The sequence below is a fragment of the Humulus lupulus genome, chromosome 1 (genome assembly GCF_963169125.1).
Source record: "Humulus lupulus chromosome 1, drHumLupu1.1, whole genome shotgun sequence".
NCBI classification, from domain to species: domain Eukaryota; kingdom Viridiplantae; phylum Streptophyta; class Magnoliopsida; order Rosales; family Cannabaceae; genus Humulus; species Humulus lupulus.
In genome coordinates, this window is record NC_084793.1 from 20,771,665 (window position 1) to 20,793,252 (window position 21,588).

A 21,588-nucleotide genomic window follows, 5' to 3' on the forward strand; every position below is an offset into this window, starting at 1 on the left:
AACTATTCTAAGACCTTGGACCATTATAACTACTAAACATAACTATTACTTTGAAGAACATATACATAAGAAATAATAATAACTTTATTAAAACTTTAACATAATATTGTGAAAATTACAAAGTAAAAATAGAATTTTGGTATGGGTACCCATTATTTAAAACATAAAACATAATTTTAAACTAAATAAAATTTTGTACAAAACTAAATGCAGAAATTACATAGAAACATAATTTAAAAAAAAAACTAAAAATAACGTCATCCTCGATCGACACGCAGTCCACTCAGTCCGTTCATCCTCAACACACATGCCAAGCTTCCAAGAATCCTTCCACCTCCGTATCTAGTTTCCGGCATTACACTAAAAAAATAAAGGGATGAGCCTAATACCCAGCAAGGAAAATCTACTAACAACATACAACATAAATCATAAACATGAGACTATATCATAAACATATACTACAAAATATATGACTATAAAAATGTATATCATATAGAACTATAATATTAATGGCCATTTACTCATTAACATGACATGTGATAAAACCATCTAGGTCCTCTGTCTACTAATCGAGGTAGGGTAAATCATAACTCTAAACCATGAAAACGATAAAAATTCTTGGGGCTTGCTATCTAAGCAAGTCATATGCCCAAGGACTACAAAAACATATTTATACATATACATATTATAGCGTAAAACATATCATAACATAAACATATAAACACATAAAATCTATCATATTTTCCTTACAAAAACTGGGATATTTGAGAACAAATGTGGGACTTGGAACACTCCTAAACCAACAATAAGAATAGTGAGTATCTCTAAAGGAAAGAGATGAAAAGAATAGAACTAAACCACCAAGAGGAAACTTACCGAAAAGACACCTTAAGTTCAAAGAACTTAAAAACCTAACCACAAAATCATAACAAAAGTTAGAACTTGAATGAAAACTAAAGAAACTAAGGAATCAAACAGAATTGAACTTAAGAATAAGAGTACCTTAGTTGACCTTATGGATTGGTCTAACTCCAATACCGAAATACACTAAACCTCACTTCCCAAAGTGTTTTATAAAGCTTAAGAATGGCAAAGCTTTTTCTCAACCCAAGTGTTTATCACTCGTATGGTCTCACTAGCACCTTGGAGTCTCTAATCACAGCTTGAAGAATGAGAGGAAGGGCTGGGTACTAGGTCTTATTTATAGAGTTCTAGGAATAAATATCTTCTTTTTGGCTTTGAATAAAAATAATGAATTTAATTGAAAATATTTTAATATTCTTCAGTCAAAGGCTTATGACTTGGTTAAATTGTTCAAAGAGAGGTTTAAGGAGTCAAAGCTTGATTTTTAAAATTAAAAACAAAAATAATAAAAACAAATAGAATCCTAACTTCTAACTCCCTAAGTCTCGTAACTCTAAACTCACCTACAGTAAAATCAACATAACTGTAGCTGTAGGATTACGATATAGATCATCTTTATGCCGTTAGAAATCTAATTCAATTATCTACAACTTTGTATAAATACTATTTTTCGAAATTCATAACATAACTATGTCAAAATAGGTCGGAAGTTACAGTACCCTAAAGTTACGGAAAATCTATTTAATTATCTAAACAACAACCTAATCCACAAATAAATAAAATTGTGACAAATGTCATGCTCTTAATAGATTCTGGTGAAGACTAAGTCTTATATTTCCCTTATTTTATCATTAAAATAATAATTCCTTAATAATCATGCATATGACAAGTGTCATAATCTTATTGGCTCTATCTAAACCTTAGGAATAACCATGCTCATGACAAGTGTCAAATTCTTATTGACTCTATCTAAACCTTAGGTTATAATAATTATCATATTAATAACCAGCAATATTAATCAAACCTTATGTTATAATTAATATTCTTAAACTATAGGTTAAACTTACAAAATCCATAACTATTGCTAGGAGTTTCCAACTAAGTCCCGGTTTGAACCAAAATCCACGAAATCTAACATACTACAAACTAATACTAGATATTGCTACTACTACTACTATCTAACTAGCTAAGTAAAATTCTAGGACTCTACCATTATCCCCTACTTAAAAGAATTTTGTACCCGAAATTTACTTATCAAACAATTCCGGATACCAATCTAACATGTCTTCCTCCAACTCCCACATTGCCTCCCGTTCAGAACTATTTCTCCATAGGACTTTGACTATCGGAAAACTCTTAGACCATAATTATTTCATCCCTCTATCTAGGATGCTAACCGGTCATTCCTCGTAACTCAAGTCTTTCTGGAGTGCTATCATATCGTACTTGAGGACGTGAGATGGGTCTGACACATATCTATGCAGCATCGAGATGTGAAATACATTATGACTATCCGCTAAAGCTGGCTGTTACACCCAGATTTCGAGCCTTAAGAATTGTGATCTCGAAAGCTGGATTCGTCAGGAATGGGCTCGTAATGTCTAGAACACGTGTCCGCCACCTAGGCACCGAACCTACAAAGCAAGGGTAACCTCGAAGATGGTAGCCTCAAAATCCTCACAAGCTCGAAAGACAGACATCGAAGTACGTCTATTCTCGGATGACCTCGGATCAAGGGTTCCGAGCCTGACATAAGTATGAGCTCGAAACCACATGATCTCGGGGAAAATGCTACAACTCGAAAGTCATTACGAGACTTGGGTTGGCACGGCAATGACGATGTAGATTGATAACTTTGAATATCTTAGTGAGTCATTTTGGAGAGACGCAATCTAAATTTATTGTTGTGAATCCCTTATAATAAAGGGGTATTTATTATTCAGTTATACGCCCCATGGTCTTCAGGGGACGATTCCTTGTATATCGGAGTTACAGGCTTTTAATGCCATTAAATTTATTTACATATACAGAATAACTTCCCGAAATGTGTGGGGTAGTATTCTGGGATCTCCTCTATAAATAGAGAAGTCATGAACCATTGTAGAGGACCGAAATTTTGTGATCTTGAGAGAAACTCTGGAGAATTCATTCTTGAAGAATTTCCATAAATCATCTTAAGTTCTAATAACAAAGACTCGTGGACTAGGCAGAGTTAACTGCTGAACCACGTAAAAAATCTTGTTTGTCTTATTGTATTTTTTTTGCCATAACTATTTATTGTTTTCGTGCTCTTTATTCACTGTTAACGAAAAACAGCGTCAATAGTTTGGTGCTTTCATTGAGAGCCTTAAGCATTCAGTCCCTGAACAAGTTATGGCCGCTAACGTTCCTGAAGAAAACTATCCGAGACGCCCTGGGAAACAGCCAATGGTAAACCTGGATGCTGAAGAGAGAAGCGAGTCCTCCGATTCTCGGGGACCACCCACACCTCCAAGGGATAAGGATATGTATTACAATCCTGAGCGGTACGTTCCCATTGTGGAACTTGAAAATCGGCAGCTGAAACAGCAGTTGGCAGAGGCCAACAAGCGGAATGAGGAGTTAGCAAGGATAGCTGCAGAGGCGCAGGCGGCTCAGCCCCCGCCTCCGCATGAAAACCAAGCTCCTCCTCCAAGGGATGTGCATGTTCCTCCCCGCAGGCCTCGTGGGCGCCCACGAAAGAATGCTGCTACAAGAAGGTCAGAACAACCTCCGGCACCAGCAGAGCCATCCGCTCCCTCGAGACCCTAGAGAAGTACCCGAGCTAGGGCCCCGGCTAATCCACCTGCGGAGGTACCAGCGGGAACCGAGAACAATCGAGCCCCTGCAGAGGCTCGGACTCAAGTCCCTGGGAACGCGCAGAATGCAACCAACCCATCTCAGGCAAACTTCGGACCGTCCAGGCCACGAAATGGATGGCAACCACCGTCGCCCATACGGTTCCCTCCATTGCCTATAAGATATCCTTCACCTCCTCGTAGGAATGCTCAACCAGTCCGAGATGAGGACGAAAGATGCGCGGGGAGGAGACAAGGGAACAGGGAAGCTTTCAGGGAGCGGAGAGGCGCCCTATCTGAAAAAAGTCAAACGTCCCGGTCTCGTACGGTAGAAACGAGACGGCACGAAAAAGACCAATCTCGAAATTATCATGCAACAAGTCTTACTAGTGACGACTCTGGAGATACCAGATTAGTCAGTATGCATGATCGAGGTCGGAAGAATACTGGGAGCCACAGGAATCGCTCCGATCTGCTCGAAATGTGGATGACAGCGGTCATCTAATGGCTGTCCAAGCTGGAGTAATGCCAGGAAGTGCTCTCTGGGACGACATGCAGAGAAAACCGGTGAGGTCCCTAACTGAGTTTAACAAACGAGCACAGAGGTTTGTCAATGTAGAGGAAGCGAGGTCAACACTTAATGTGACTTCCCAGCCCGTAACTACAACGATAAACGTAAACTCTGCCTCAACCCCGACGGACCCACCAGCTTCAAAGCCTGCTGCGGAAAACCCTTCCAAGAGAAAAAAGAACAAAGGGAGTAACCCCGAGGCCAAGGGAGGAAAGAAAAAGAAGGGTGAGAGATATTTCTCCGTGTACAGAGTGTACACCAAGCTCAACGAGTCTCAGGAGAACATATTCCTGGCTAATGAAAACCAGGTCCCCTCCAGGCGTCCAGACCCAATGAGAAATCAGAAGTCCAAGAGGGACTCCAACAAATATTGCCGATTTCACAGAGACACGGGGCATACTACTGATGAATGTCAACAGCTGAAAGATGAGATCGAAGGATTGATCTCGAGAGGTTATTTCAGACAATATGTCAAAAACCAGAATGCTAATCAGGCGTCTACGAGCCAGAAGGCAGCCGCGCCACAGCCCACACAAAACAACAATTCCCGAGCCAGGGAAGAAGATAGGCCCCTGCCGATCGATGGAGAAGACGTGATAACCATCTCAGGAGGGCCTCATCTCGCGGGAGTGGGCAGAAATGCCCAAAAGAGATATGTGAACGAGCTAAAAACTGGGGACGGGTCTCCTTATGAACCCGAACCTAGAGCTCCTAAAAATCAAAAGATAGAGTCTCAGCCAATAACCTTTACTGAGGACCTTCCTAACCATCCTCACCATGATCCACTGGTCATCACTCTCCAGCTGGCAAATAAGAGAGTTCACCGGATTCTCATAGACAATGGGAGCTCAGTTAACATTCTCTATAAGGCAACCCTAGAGAAAATGGGACTCACTCTTCGCGACCTGAAAGCATGTGCGACAACATTGTACGGCTTTTCAGGAGAAGGGACCGCTTGCATAGGATCCATCGAACTGCCCATAACCTTGGGAGACTACCCAGTCTCAACAACCAAGATGATGGAGTTCGTGGTAGCAGACCTGCCTTCAGCCTACAATGTGCTGCTCGGAAGACCTGCCTTCAGCCTACAATGTGCTGCTCGGAAGACCTGCCCTAGTAGGGCTGGGGGCAGTCTCGTCTGTTAGGCATCTGGCCATTAAGTTCCCTACTCCTAGTGGCATCGGGACTTTGAAGGGAGACCAGTTGGCCGAAAGGGAATGCTATAGCATCTACCTAAGAGGAAAGAAACAAACGAGTGCACAGACACTCGTAATTGTTCAAAATAAAGATGGGACAATCTTGGAGATAGATGAAGAGATCGACCCAAGGGTGGAGGAGAAAACTGACCTCGAACCATTAGAAGAGCTTGAAGAAATCAAGCTCGAAGAGTCAGATCCTTCCAAAATAGTAAAGGTCGGGAAACACCTCCAGGAAGAAACCAAATAACAACTCATTTGCTTTTTGAAGAGAAACCAGGATGTCTTCGCATGGTCACATTTGTACATGGTAGGAATAAGTCCGAACATAGCGAGCCACGCGCTAAACATTGATAAAAGCTTCCCTCCGAAGCAACAAAAGCGAAGACTACTGGATGACGACAGGAAGAAGGCACTGAAGGAGGAGGTCGACAAGTTAAAAGCAAACTGATTCATTAGGGATGCTTTTTACCCTGATTGGGTAGCCAATCCGGTGTTGGTCCCAAAACCTAATGGGACGTGGTGAACCTGTATTGACTATTCGGACCTCAACAAAGCTTGCCCGAAGGACTGTTTTCCCTTACCAAGGATTGACCAACTCGTGGATGCCACGGCGAGGCATGGACTAATGTCGTTCATGGATGCCTATTCTAGATATAACCAGATTCCCATGCATGCCCCGACCAGGAACATACGAGCTTCATAACGGACAAGTGGCTATATTGTTATAATGTCATGCCATTCAGGCTCAAAAATGCTGGGGCCACATACCAGTGGCTCATGAATATGATATTTTCAGAGCAGATAGGGAACAACATGGAAGTTTATGTTGATGACATGCTTGTCAAGTCTCAACTTAACAGTAACCATGTTGATGACCTCGAAGAGTGCTTTGGCGTGCTCCGGAAGTATAACATGAAACTAAATCCTCAGAAGTACTCCTTCGGGGTATCATCAGGAAAATTCCCGGGTTTCATTGTAAACGCTCGTGGAATAGAAGCTAACCCAGACAAGATCCAGGCCCTGATCGACATGCCCTCACCTCGAAGACACAAAGATGTCCAAAGCTTAACCGGCAGGATGGCGGCACTAAGTAGGTTTATTTCGAAATCTACAGACCATTGCCTTCTGTTTTTCAACCTTTTGAGGGGTGGCAAGAAATTTGAATGGACGGAAGAGTGCAAACTGGCCTTCTAGGAGCTTAAAAAGCACCTCGCAGAACCCCCCATCTTATCAAAACCTATTACGAGAGAAGTACCGTACTTATATCTTTCCACTACCGAACACGCAAGAAGTGCAGTGCTCGTGCGAGAAGAAGAAAAGGTACAGAGACTCGTATATTACATCAGCAAAAGATTACTGGGGGCAGAGTCGAGATACCCCTTGATGGAGAAGCTAGCTCTCAGCTTAATTCATTCATCTCGTAAACTTTGATCCTACTTTCAGGCGCACCCCATCCATGTATTGACTGATCAACCACTTAGGCAAGTCCTGTCTAAACCGGAGGCTTCGGGTCGACTTCTTAAATGGGCGGTTGAACTCGAACAATTCGAGATCACCTACCACCCGAGGACGACCATTAGGACACAGGCATTGGCAGACTTTATAGTGGAGTGTACTGGCATGACCAACGATGAAGTTTTAACCCCGGCCCACGAGTTGTGGAACCTTTACGTCGATGGGTCATCTAATGAAAATGGATCGGGGGCAGGGGTCATTTTGATTACTCCCGCAGGGAGCATATTTCATTCTGCCTTAAGATTTGACTTCAATGCATCGAATAACGAGGCCAAATACGAGGCTTTACTGGCGGGACTTCGTATAGCCAAAGAGCTCAAAGCTAAAGCAATACATTGCTACAGCGACTCCCAGCTTGTGGTTAACCAAATCTTGGGAGAATACCAGGCCTGTGGCACAAAAATGGCAGCTTACTTAGAGAAGGAAAAATCTGCATTGGAACATTTCGAGTTTTATGCAATTGAACAGGTTCCCCGAGAGAAAAACTCAAATGCAGATGCCTTAGCCCAGCTCGCTACTTCCGCCGAGAATGATGAGCTAAATGTTGTGCCAATAGAACACCTCTTGGCACCTAGCATTAACGAGCCGGAGGAGGAAGACGTGTGTATGATTGAGTCTGAACCTACCTGGATGACCCCGATAGTCGAATATCTTGAGACCGGAGTCCTTCCAAAAGATCGGAACCAGGCTCGAACGTTAATGTATCAACTTCCCTATTACACCATTTTGGACGGAAAGCTGTATAGAAAGGGATATTCCATGCCATTACTTCGGTGCGTGACTCCACCTGAAGCCAAGAAGATCATTGAAGAAATTCATGAAGGGTTCTATGGAGACCATACCGGGGGTCATAGCCTGTCCAAGAAAATCATACGCCAAGGATATTTCTGGCCTACCATTAAATCGGATTCTTTCGAGTACGTAAAGAAATGCGATAAATGCCAGAGGTTCGCCACGATTCCTCGAGCTCCACCATCCGAGCTGACCATGATGACTTCCCCATGGCCCTTTGCGGTATGGGGAATCGACCTCATAAGCTCTCTCCCAACTGGAAAGGGCGGTGTGAAGTATGTTGTAGTCACCGTAGATTACTTCACAAAGTGGACAGAGGCTGAACCGTTAGCAACAATAACTTCCAAAAAGGTCCTTGACTTCGTGGTAAAAAAACATCGTATGCCGATATGGGATGCCGAGGAAAATTGTATCCGACAACGGAACCCAGTTCGATAGCGACTTGTTCACCAACTTTTGTGAGAAGAATGGAATAATAAAGAGTTTTTCGTCAGTAGCTCATCCTCAGGCGAATGGCCAGGTCGAAGTTGTAAACAGAACTCTCAAGAGTTCGCTAAAGAAAAAGTTGGAGGAAGCAAAGGGATGATGGCCCGAAGAATTACCCCAAGTCCTATGGGGATATAGGACTACAGCTCGAACATCATCGGGACATACCCCGTTCTCTCTAGCATACGGTTGCGAAGCTATGTTGCCTATCGATGTCGAAATTCCTACAATTCGAACTCACATTTATGACCAAAGCTCGAACCACACTCAGCTCAAAGAAACCTTAGACTTGATCAAAGAAAGAAGAAACGAAGCTCAGCTGAGGAATGCTGCCTACCAGCAATGAGCTACCAGGTACTTCAACAAGAGGGTTCGAGATCGAAAGTTCGGTGTGGGAGATCTGGTGCTAAGGCGTGTATTTTTGGCAACGCGAGATCCAGCAGCTGGCGTGCTCGGGCCAAATTGGGAAGGACCCTACCAGATAGAGTCAGCCATCCGCCCCAATGTCTACAAGCTAGCGAGATTGGATGGGAGCCTGGTACCGCGAGCATGGAATGGTGAACACCTAAGACCTTACTATCAATAGTGTAGGAAGGATGTTGCCTGTAACCATGCTTGTTTATCTGTACTGTTTTGCCTACTTTTGGATTTTGTTAAATAAAGAGTTATTTCGTCTGATATAATTTATTTTTGCAATCTCTCTTAATCTAATAACCTATGGTCACATTCATAGGATATTAAGGGGGCATCATTGGTATATATATAAATACCACCAGCTTGAAAAATAAATTAAGATATACGAAAAACATAAGTGTTTGGATATAACCAAATACGTGGGCTAAGACAATTTGGATATAACCAAATTATTAAAAACATAAGTGTTTGGATGTAACCAAATGCGCGAGCTAAGGTAGTTTGGATAAAACCAAATTATCAAAAACATATAAGTGTATGGATTACAAACCAATCACAACCTTAAAAGGTTTGGAGCAAACCAGCTAAAACCAATCGACGATAAGTTGGAACATAAACCTACTTTGAGATAAGTCGAGATCGAGGCTGGAGTATCTTATAAAAAATAGTTTCGAACTCATAACCTCGGAGAGATAACCGAGGACGAGAAAAAGTAACTAAACAATAAGATATAACTAAACCGTTTGCATTACACACCATACAAGTACTTTCAGGTTCATGGTTAAAGTAATATCCGACCTTGATGAATAATGAGATCGGAAGCAGATAATTCGAGCAAACGGTGCATGAATGCATTGAGCCTCGAGCCTAAATCCAAACTATGTTTGTACGAATAAATAAACATATACAATTCTTTAATATAAAATGTGCAAAATATTTCAAACCAAGAAATGAAAAGCATGAGTATTAAAAGAAAAAGAAATTGTATCAGCCCTACGGGCATAAAATAAAACAATTACAAAAATAAGGGGATGCAGCCCTGAGGTGAGGTTCAAGAAGGAGCAGTTTCCTTGGCCTTCTCAGCATCAGCGGCACTAGACCCCTCAGGACGAATAGCATGACTATCCTTCTGAGCAGCCTCCTTAGCGGCCTCCTGAGCAGCCTCCTCCGCCTCAAGCCAAGCATTCCACTTATCAAGGAGCTTTGCCTCAAAAGGACCTAGGAAGCTGTATCAAGTTCTTCATTATTGGCCCACATTCTTTACATGGCCAAATAAACCTCCTGGTCTTTTTTCTCTTTGTACTCGGCAAGGAGGCGGGCTTTTTCACTCTCGATTATATCAAAAATGGCGGCCTTGTCTTCTTCGAGCTTTTTATTGGCCTCCTTGAGCCGGGCATTCTCCTTCTCAAGCTCCGCGAGCTTAACGTTCTGCTTCTCGAGCTCAGATGTCTTGGCTTTAAGCTCCTCAGCTCCTGTCTCAACTTTTGCCTTTGTCACCTTCAGTTCATCACTCAGTTTGAGCTGATGATCCTTGGCCTCCTGAGCGTAGGATCTGCTCGAATGAACCTCGTTGTTCAAATTATAGTTGAGCTGAGCAGAGACAGCAAGAGCCTGACATACAGAGAAATCAACATTAGCATACGGACCATCTATAAATATAGCCAGCAGTGAAAAAAGAAAAGTTACCGCGGCGATGAGCTCGACACTCTTCTTGTAGAGTGTGTTGCTGTCTTGGGCCTTGGTCATAAATTTCCAGTGAGAAGCATCAAAACCTCTAAAGCTCTGGCCCACTCGGGAAAAAACATCCGAGCCTAATATGGCCCCATGGGACCCAGCAGCGTTGTCAACTACATACTCCTCGATGTGAGTAGAAACTGACAACTTGTGGGTTCGAGAAACAGAGAGTTTTTTGGGAGGAGGACCGAGCATCGAATGAACAAGGGTGGGAGGATGGGTCTCAACCATAGTAGATGTCCCGACCTGCGAAGTCGGTTCCACAGCGGAGCTCGTGGCAGGTGGAGCTCGTGGGGGAGGTGGTGTCTTTTCAGTCCTTTTAAGGACCTTGGCAGGCCGGTCTATTTTTCGGGATCCCCTGGGGCGCTTGCTCCTCTTGGCCCCGCCACTCTCGAGAATACTGTCGAGATCGGAGTCCATCTCACCTACACAGTCACACCACAGTATGAGTCATCAAAAAAGAAAGAAAATATATATAAAGTAACTCAACATCACACAAGTATGCAAAGTGATGAAGAGGCGAGTGGAGAGAAACCTAACTGGAACTCTCCTTCGAGCTTGAGCTCGGAGACCATGAAATTCCCCCATCTTCAAAAGAGGCGGGGGGAGTACCTTCCCTAAACGTGGACGTCAACCTCGAAAGGCCTTATAGTCATTGGTCCCATATTGGACGACTATTCCGTTCCATACCTCGTTCAGGCTATACATAGTATCGTATTGCCCGAGCCAGCTATCGAACCTATGAACCCATTCATCTACCCAATTCCACACATAGAAGTGGTTCTTATCGTCCTGGCACAACACTAACCTATCGGGTTTGTGTTTTAGTAAGGTTGGGGACCACATTTTCGAGCTTAGGATGACTGTACCTTGATCATTCAAGCCCGATCTCGAGGCTTCATCGTTGGCCTCATTCCCTGATTGTGGGCTCCTCTGGAGAATTGGAGGCGGGGGCCTCACCTCACTTCTCGGGGGAAGGGCGCCTGTTGGCAAGGGCACGAGATCCCAGCGATCGTATTTTTTGTTAGACCAGTCCGAGGTGGACTGGCCATCTTCCAAGAGCCCGCAAGCTCGAAGTTTACCTTCATGCAAAAGGTACGAGAGTGATCTCCTGCCATAAGGTAGTTGAAGCAGGGTCCCCTACGCCCCTTCATCTCATCAGAAGGAGTGGGGCGATGATAGTTGGCTGGAAAATAAAACACATTTCAACTAAGTATAAGCCTATAGATAAATGTTCGAGCACAGAGATAAAGGAGGTGGGACACTTACGGATTCTTCTGAACAAATAACATCGTGACGGAGACAGGCCATCCTTCCAGAAGAAGGCCTTCTTAAAATCAGGAGGATGGTTGGGAAGGTCCTCAAACATCTTTTTCTCCTTTGGGTAGCTCGAGAGGTAATAGAAGCCATCTCCTCCCCGAGCTCGGGAGGGATTACTTTTCAAACAAAAGAGATACAAGATCTCTTCTAGCGTGGGTCCTTCCCACTTCAGCTCGTTGTAGATCGACTTCAGGGCAGATAGAACCCTATACGAATTGGTGTTGAGCTGGAATGGAGCCAGCCCAACGAAGTCTATGAAGTCCTTGAAGAAAGACTTCAAAGGCAGTAACGCTCCTGCCTTCATATGCTCCTGGCTCCAAGCCGCGTACCTCAGCTTGTTATCAGGATTTCCATCTCTTGGGGTGCGACAGCTTCGCTCTTGGGAGGTAGGAGCTCGGCACCTCAAGGAGCAGGACAGTCTGAGACCATGGAAGGCTAGGATATCATTAATCTGACCTAGCGAGGTAACCGAGCTCCAGTAGTGCTCGGCCTCGAAGAACTCCCTCCTCGGCTGCGAGGTAGAGGGCTCCCCCATTAGTGAGAATTGAAGCTCTCCCGAGTTGTACGCGATGGTCACTTTTAGCCTAGGGTCGAGGGGGATCGGCCTGGGCCCTGAATCAGTTTCCAGATAAAGAGCCTCTCGAAGGATTCTCCTCTTCTTTTCTATGACCTCGACGATTTGGCAGCGATAGTGAGCTCGGGTTTCTTCTTGTTCACGCGCGAGATCGTATTCACGAATCAGACGTTGGTTCCGAGCATACAGCGATTCTGGGCTCGGAGTTTTCGGCGAGTACGGAATTGCCAGCAGCGACCCCCACCGTCTTTCCAGATTCTATGACATCTAGCGAGAAAGAAAAAATGGTGAGGGCCATGCATGCAAGGAGTCAAGAATAACGAGCTTGGCAAGACAAGATCAGAAAGGGCTTGGGTACGAAACGAGCTCGATCCTAGAAACCCGATTAAGGGTTAGAACGTGTATTCTACAAGAAAAATGAGGGGAGTGGATCTAATTTTTGAGAATCCCGAAATATCAGGAAAAAAGGTGACGGTTATTCAGAAATGGTAGTCTTGGGTATCGTGCATTCTTTAAAACCAAGATTTTGTACCCAATATCTTGGTGTGCAAGATATATCTTTCAAATTTTGAAAACCCAGAAAAAAGAGACCTTGTTTGAGCTTGTTCCACATCAAAACTGGACTTGGAACCAGTGGCTTAAACATAGCGTGGAAACTTAAACTTAAATGCCTATCGGCCAGAGCTTCCTAGCATGTCAAACTAAAAAATAAACCGATACATTCCCAAAAATAACAGAACACAGACAAAAATCGGCATAAAGGAAAATGAAAAGATCATTAGATACTTACACAATGATGGCGATTGCAGAGAAATCGTTGATTGAAGGAGAGGTTACAGGTATAACCTTACGGTCTCGAACAAACTAGCGGTCCTTTGTTTCTTTGGCTAGGAGAACATGCAAAAGCAAAAAGCTCTCTGGGATGGCTTCTGGTTTTGTCCCTTTTCTTTTTTCTCTGATGAGTGTAAAATAAGAGGAAGAAGATGTCCATGGCCTTATATATAGATAGTAAAAAGTGGTAAAAAGGGATTAATCTAAGCCATTGGCCAGAATCCTTATAAAATCTTACGGCCAGGGACAAATGACAAGATTGTACTGAAAAGGTGGCAGGCGAATGATCGTGGGCGGATTTCCAAGGTACTCGAGTACCCCGGATGAGCAATACCCAACTGACACGTGTCCACCCTCAAGTATGTGTGACGGTGCGTTTCCTGAAGAAAGTAGTTTAAAAGTTTCCTTCTCATAGGATTCAAACAAATATTTTTGAGGGGGCAAAATGTTACACCCAGATTTCGAGCCTTAAGCATTGTGATCTCGAAAGATGGATTCGTCAGGAATGGGCTCGTAATGTCTGGAACACGTGTCCGCCACCTAGGCACCGAACCTACAAAGCAAGGGTAACCTCGAAGATGGTAGCCTCAAAATCCTCACAAGCTCGAAAGACAGACATCGAAGTACGTCTATTCTCGGATGACCTCGGATCAAGGGTTCCGAGCCTGACATAAGTATGAGCTCAAAACCACATGATCTCGGGGAAAATGCTACAACTCGAAAGTCATTACGAGACTTGGGTTGGCACGGCAATGACGATGTAGATTGATAACTTTGAATATATTAGTGAGTCATTTTGGAGAGAAGCAATCTACATTTATTGTTGTGAATCCCTTATAATAAAGGGGTATTTATTATTCAGTTATACGCCCCATGGTCTTCAAGGGACGATTCCTTGTATATCGGAGTTACAGGCTTTTAATGCCATTAAATTTATTTACATATACAGAATAACTTCCCGAAATGTGTGGGGTAGTATTCTGGGATCTCCTCTATAAATAGAGAAGTCATGAACCATTGTAGAGGACCGAAATTTTGTGATCTTGAGAGAAACTCTGGAGAATTCATTCTTGAAGAATTTCCATAAATCATCTTAAGTTCTAATAACAAAGACTCGTGGACTAGGCAGAGTTAACTGCTGAACCACGTAAAAAATCCTGTTTGTCTTATTGTATTTTTTTTGCCATAACTATTTATTGTTTTCGTGCTCGTTATTCACTGTTAACGAAAAACAGCGTCAATAGTTTGGTGCTTTCATTGAGAGCCTTAAGCATTCAGTCCCTGAACAAGTTATGGCCGCTAACGTTCCTGAAGAAAACTATCCGAGACGCCCTGGGAAACAGCCAATGGTAAACCTGGATGCTGAAGAGAGAAGCGAGTCCTCCGATTCTCGGGGACCACCCGCACCTCCAAGGGATGAGGATATGTATTACAATCCTGAGCAGTACGTTCCCATTGTGGAACTTGAAAATCGGCAGCTGAAACAGCAGTTGGCAGAGGCCAACAAGAGGAATGAGGAGTTAGCAAGGATAGCTGCAGAGGCGCAGGCGGCTCAGCCCCCGCCTCCGCATGAAAACCAAGCTCCTCCTCCAAGGGATGTGCATGTTCCTCCCCGCAGGCCTCGTGGGAAATGAACTGCTATGTACGAAGTCTTAACATATAGGAAATGAACTGACTTGGTTAATCTATCTATTACTATCCAAGCCGAATCATGCTGCTTACTTGTTCGTGGCAAACCTGTCACGAAATCTATGGCTATATCATCCCATTTCCATTTTGGAATGCTAAGTGGTTGCAATAAGCCTGCAAGCCACTGATGTTTTGCTTTCGCTTGCTGGCATACCAAGCATTTAGACACATACTCTTCTATATCTTTCTTCATTCCTAGCCACCAATATAACACTTTAAGGTCGTGAGTCATCTTGGTCGACCTTGGGTGAACTAAGTATGGTGTATTGTGCGCTTCTTCTAAAATCACATCTTAATCCCTTGATCGTTTGGCACGCATACCTGATCCTTATATCTTAATAACCCTTGACTTAATATTGAGAAATCTGTGGCCTTCCTTTTTCTAACTGCATCCATTTGTGTTACTAACATGTCATCATGCACTTGCCCATTTCGTATATCTTCTAACAGGCTTGACTGGATGGACCAGTTTGTCAGGTTACCAATGACTACTTCTATTCCAGCATTGATCAGCTCCTGCTGTAGCGGCTTTTCTATTCCACTAATGATGCTAGACTTCCATAATTCTTCCTACTTAGCGCATCAGCAACGACATTTTCCTTGAGGCGTAGGCTATCACCTTATCATTCTACATCAGCACACAACCCAATCCTTGCTTCGATGCATCACAATAGACTACAAACTTATCATTGGGTGTCGGTACACAAAGTACTGGTGCTGAGCATATCCTTAAGCAACTAGAAACTCTCTTCACACTTATCCGTCCAGTTGAACCTTTGCTGGTTCTGGGTCAGGTTGGTAAGTGGAGTGGCTATCTTAGAAAAGCCTTATACAAATCTCCAATAATAACCTGCTAGTCCCAGAAAACTTCTTCCCTTAGACGAGTTCTTTAGTCTTGGCCAATCTTTACAGCCTCTACCTTAGATGGGTCTACCACAATCTCTGGATACTATGTGGCCGAGAAATGCTACTTGTGAAAGCCAAAATTCGCACTTCTTGAACTTGGCGTAAAGCTAATGCTCCTTTAGTCGCAGCAAGATCACCCTTAAATGTTTCTCATGCTTGACTTTATCCTTTAAGTACACCAAGATATTGTCAATGAATACTACGATGAATTTATCCAAGTAGTCCTTAAAGACCCTATTTATTAAATCCATAAACGCGGCTGGAGCGTTGGTAAGACCAAAAGACATAACTAGAAACTCATAATGTCCATAACAAGTTCTAAAAGCTGTCTTGGGAATATCCTCTTCCCGTACCTTGAGCTGATGATACCCGAACCGTAGATCAATCTTTAAAAACACGGTCGCTCCTCAAAGTTGATCAAACAAGTGGTCAATCCGGGGTAGAGGGTACTTATTCTTAATTGTCACCTTATTCAGCTTGCGGTAATCTATACACATCCGCAAGCTTCCATCCTTCTTCTTCACAAATAGTACCGGTGCTCCCCATAGCGAATGACTCATTCTAATGAAACCCAAGTCTAAGAGGTATTCTAGCTACATCTTTAACTCCTTGAGTTTGGTAGGAGCTATCCGGTATGGTGCCTTGGAGGTAGGCTCGGTGCCCGGTTCTAATTCGATTGTGAAGTCAATTTCCCGCATCGGCGGCAATCTTGGCAAGTCGTCAGGAAATACCTCTGGAAACTCCCTTACAATATGTACATCTCCGACCTTTAGTGGTGTTCCCTTTACCACATGTATAACGCTAGCTAAGAATGTGTGACATCCTTTTTCTATCATCCTCTGAGCTTTGAGAGATGAAATAAGCGGCGTATGAAGTCCTAAAACTTTTCCCATATAGCATCTTTTCTGACCGTTAGGAGTCTCGAACATCACTTGCTTGCATTTGCTATCGATGGTTGCGCCATGCCTTGCTAGCCCGTCCATGGCTAATATCATGTCAAAGTCTTTGATCTCCAGTTCTATCTGGTCTCCTTCTAGTTCTACACCCTCAATTTTGATCGGTACGCCTCGTACTATTCGTGATGATAAGACTACTTCACCCAAAGGCAACTATGTCATAAACCTAGTTCTACAAGGTTTGTCTAATTTCTCTATCATTCCTCAAGAGATATATGAGTATATTGCTCCCAAATCAAGCGATACTAGAACATATACTATCGAAGATAGGAATCTGACATGTAACTGCTTGTTACTAGCATGGGCTCCTCCCTGGGTCAAGGCAAAGACTTTGGTCTGGAACCATCGTTTAATCCATCTTCTCCTTCTGCTTGAGCTGTAGACATTCCTTCTTTTGATGACTTTCCTAACCACAGTTGAAGCATCCCTTGATGTTTGCGTGACATTCCCCAAGATGTTTCTTTTGGCCCTTAGAGCATTGCGGGTATTCTACATAACCCGACTTATTGCCTCCATTGTTTGTCCGTGCTCTTTTATTAGCATTGGCTTGCTTATCATTAGGATGCCTTCTCTTTTGACCATTACTATTACTATTGCTATGCTGACGGTTGTTGCTGTGGTTGTTCCGACCATTCTGAGGTTGACCCTACTGTTTAGGCTCAGGCTTACTAGCCTTCTCCTTACTAACATTCGCCCGAAGCCTTTATACTTCTATTGTCATTTCTAGAACATCGGCATAGGTAGTATTTCCCAGGTTCGCTAGCTTAACCCCTAATTCAATCTTTGGTCTAAGTCCTCTAACGAACTTGGTCACCCTCATAAATTCAGTTGGAACAAACTCTAGTGCAAACTTGGCTAATCTGTCGAACTGCCGAGCATATTCTACTACCGTTAAGTTGCCCTGCTTCAAACTAGCGAACTCCTTGACCCTTGTAGCGATGACTGCCGAGTTGTAATACTTCTTGTGGAATAGCTCCACAAATCTTGTCCATGTCATGGTGATGACATCGCTAGTCTGCTGAACTAAGTCACACCATATTCTAGCATCCTTCTTAAGCAGAGACGAAATGCAGGATATGCAGTCTGCGTTGCTGAGATTCATATGCGCTAGGATTGGCTCTACATTTCTGAGCCATTCTTCTGCCTCAAAGGGGTCTGTTGTCCCTTCAAAGTTTGGAGTGTGTTGCTTACGAAACCGCTCATAGATTGGCTCCATGGGTTGAGCTAGGTATGGCGCATATTTCGCCATTGGCCATACCCCATAAGGACCTACTTGATGGGGTTTGTTGAGGCTATGGTTGCGGCTGAGGTGGAGGCTGAGTCTGAGTCTGCTGCCGTTGTTGCTGCAGTAATTCCTCCACTTGTTGTCGTAGTCTTACAATTTCTGCAGTGTTGTAAACAGGCGGCAGCGGCGCTCTTTCTTTAGCAACAGCATTGGTTGCACGCCTTCCCCTTCTGTGAACTGGAGGGGCTTCATAAGTTTCAGAAGCAACGCTTGAGGCATTGGCATTGTTGCAAGCAAATCTTCTGAGCGATATCTTCAGCAAAGTTCTAATAGTCGAGGAAACATATTAGAACTTACCCTAATAGGCTCTAAGGCAAAAACTTAATCTAAGCAAACATAACTCGAACCTATTAATTATGATTTCTTATGAAAAAAATTATGTAAGCCTTCTTAATGATTAAGGTCTGTTTCTAAACTTAGAAAAATAAGCCATCTTTATAATTTACTAAGTCTGTTTCTAATCATCCTATATGACTTAATTCCCAGGCGTGAAACTCGTCATTGTTCCAAAGTTAACCATATTGAGGGAGGGCTGGGATCAGTAAAATCGTTCCCACTACTATGGCCCCCTGAACTCTCAATATAGAACCCAGTCCATTGATTTGTATCCACCCTCACCGAACTTGGTCATTATTTATTATGATTGTAAAAAAAAATCAAACTCATACATGTCATTCAAAAATAACAATGATATTTATTTGGAAAAAAAAAATTCACTATGTACAATCATAAATGCAAAGATAATAAATAAAATAAATAACGAAAAATAAACTAATTTACAAATATTCATAACTGAAAACATAAGGGCTAAAACGTTAACTAAACACATAATCATAACAACTATAACATAAACAACTTACATTGGCGGTTAGATTCGGAGCTTAAGCGTGTGTATCAAGGAGAACTTCATGTAAATGGATCGTTTCTCTGATACCAACTGTAATGACCCAACTATTCTAAGACCTTGGACCATTAAAACTACTAAACATAGCTATTACTTTGAAAAACATATACATAAGAAATAATAATAACTTTATTAAAACTTTAACATAATATTGTGAAAATTACAAAGTAAAAATAGAATTTTGGTATGGGTACCCATTATTTAAAACATAAAACATAATTTTAAACTAAATAAAATTCTGTATAAAACTAAATGCGGAAATTACATAGAAACATAATTTTAAAAAAACTAAAAATAACGTCATCCTCGATCGACACACAGTCCACTCAGTCTGTTCATCCTCAACACACATGCCAAGCTTCCAAGAATCCTTCCGCCTTCGTATCTTGTTTCCTGAATTACACTAAAAAAATAAAGGAATGAGTCTAATGCCCAGCAAGGAAAATCTACTAACAACATACAACATAAATCATAAACATGAGACTATATCATAAACATATACTACAAAACATATGACTATAAAAACGTATATCATATAGAACTATAATATTAATGGCCATTAACTCATTAACATGACATGTGATAAAATCATCTAGGTCCTCTGTCTACTAATTAAGGTAAGTTAGATCACATGGTAGTATATGATAACCCATCTAGGTCCTCTGTCTACTAATCGAGGTAGGGTAAATCATAACTCTAAACCATGAAAACGATAAAAATTCTTGGGGCTTTCTATCTAAGCAAGTCATATGCCCAAGCGACTACAACATAAATTCTTGGGGCTTGCTATCTAAGCAAGTCATATGCCCAAGGACTACAAAAACATATTTATACATATACATATTATAGCGTAAAACATATCATAACATAAACATATAAACACATAAAATATATCCTATTTTCCTTACCAAAACCGGGATATTTGAGAACAAATGCGGGACTTGGAACACTCCTAAACAAACAATAAGAATAGTGAGTATCTCTAAAGGAAAGAGATGAAAAGAATAGAACTAAACCATCAAGAGGAAACTTACCGAAAAGATACCTTAAGTTCAAAGAACTTAAAAACCTAACCACAAAATCATAACAAAAGTTAGAACATGAATGAAAACTAAAGAAACTAAGGAATCAAACAGAATTGAACTTAAGAATAAGAGTACCTTAGTTGACCTTATGGATTGGTCTAACTCCAATACCGAAATACACTAAACCTCACTTCCCAAAGTGTTTTATAAAGCTTAAGAATGGCAAAGTTTTTTCTCAACCCAAGTGTTTATCACTCTTATGGTCTCACTAGCACCTTGGAGTCTCTAATCACAGCTTGAAGAATGAGAGGAAGGGCTAGGTACTAGGTCTTATTTATAGAGTTCTAGGAATAAATATCTTCTTTTTGGCTTTGAATAAAAATAATGAATTTAATTAAAAATATTTGAATATTCTTCAGTCAAAGGCTTATGACTTGATCAAATTGTTCAGAGAGAGGTTTAAGGAGTCAAAGCTTGATTTTTAAAATTAAAAACAAATAGAATCCTAACTTCTAACTCCCTAAATCTCGTAACTCTAAACTCACCTGCAGTAAAATCAACATAACTAGACCTGTAGGACTCCAATTTAGATCATCTTTATACCGTTAGAAAGCTAATTCAATTATCTACAACTTTTTAGAAATACTATTTTTCAAAATGCATAACATAACTATGTCAAAAATAGGTCGGAAGTTACAGTACCCTAAAGTTACGGAAAATCTATTTAATTATCTAAATAACAACCTAATCCACAAATAAATAAAATTGCGACAAATGTCATGCTCCTAACAGATTATGATGAAGACTAAGTCTTATATTTCCCTTATTTTATCATTAAAATAATAATTCCTGAATAATCATGCATATGACAAGTGTTATAATCCTATTGGCTCTATCTAAACCTTAGTAATAATCATACTCATGACAAGTGTCATATTCTTATTGGCTCTATCTAAATCTTAGGTTATAATAATTATCATATTAATAACCAGTAATATTAATCAAACCTTATGTTATAATTAATATTCTTAAACTATAGGTTAAACTTATAAAATCCATAACTATTGCTAGGAGTTTCCAACTAAGTCCCAGTTTGAACCAAAATCCATGAAATCTAACATACTACAAACTAATACTAGATATTGCTACTACTACTACTATCTAACTAGTTAAGTAAAATTTTGGGACTCTACATCTTTTGTATTAGGAATTCAGATACATCGAGATTGTTCTCGAGGTATTCTTGGATTATCATAAAAGAGCTATATCGATAAGGTACTTAAAAGGTTTGGTATGCAAGATTGTAGACCTGGAGATACCTCTGTTGCTAAATGAGATAAATTTAACCTTAGTCAGTAACCTAAAAGTAACCTTAAAATTCAAGAAATGCAAAAGATTCCCTATACATCAGCTGTTGGGAGTCTAATGTATGCTCAAGTATGTACGCCTCCGGATATTGCATATATAGTTGGCATGTTAGGCAGATATTTTAGCAACCCTGGTACGGACCATTGGATAACAGCCAAGAGGGTTATGAGATATCTCCATAGAACAAAATATTATACACTCACATATAAGAAATTAGATCATTTGGAGGTCGTAGGGTATTCTGATTTCGATTTCGCTGGGTGCCAAGATAGTAGAAAATCTACATCATGCTATATTTATCTGTTAGCTGGATAAGTTATATCTAGGAAAAGTGTCAAA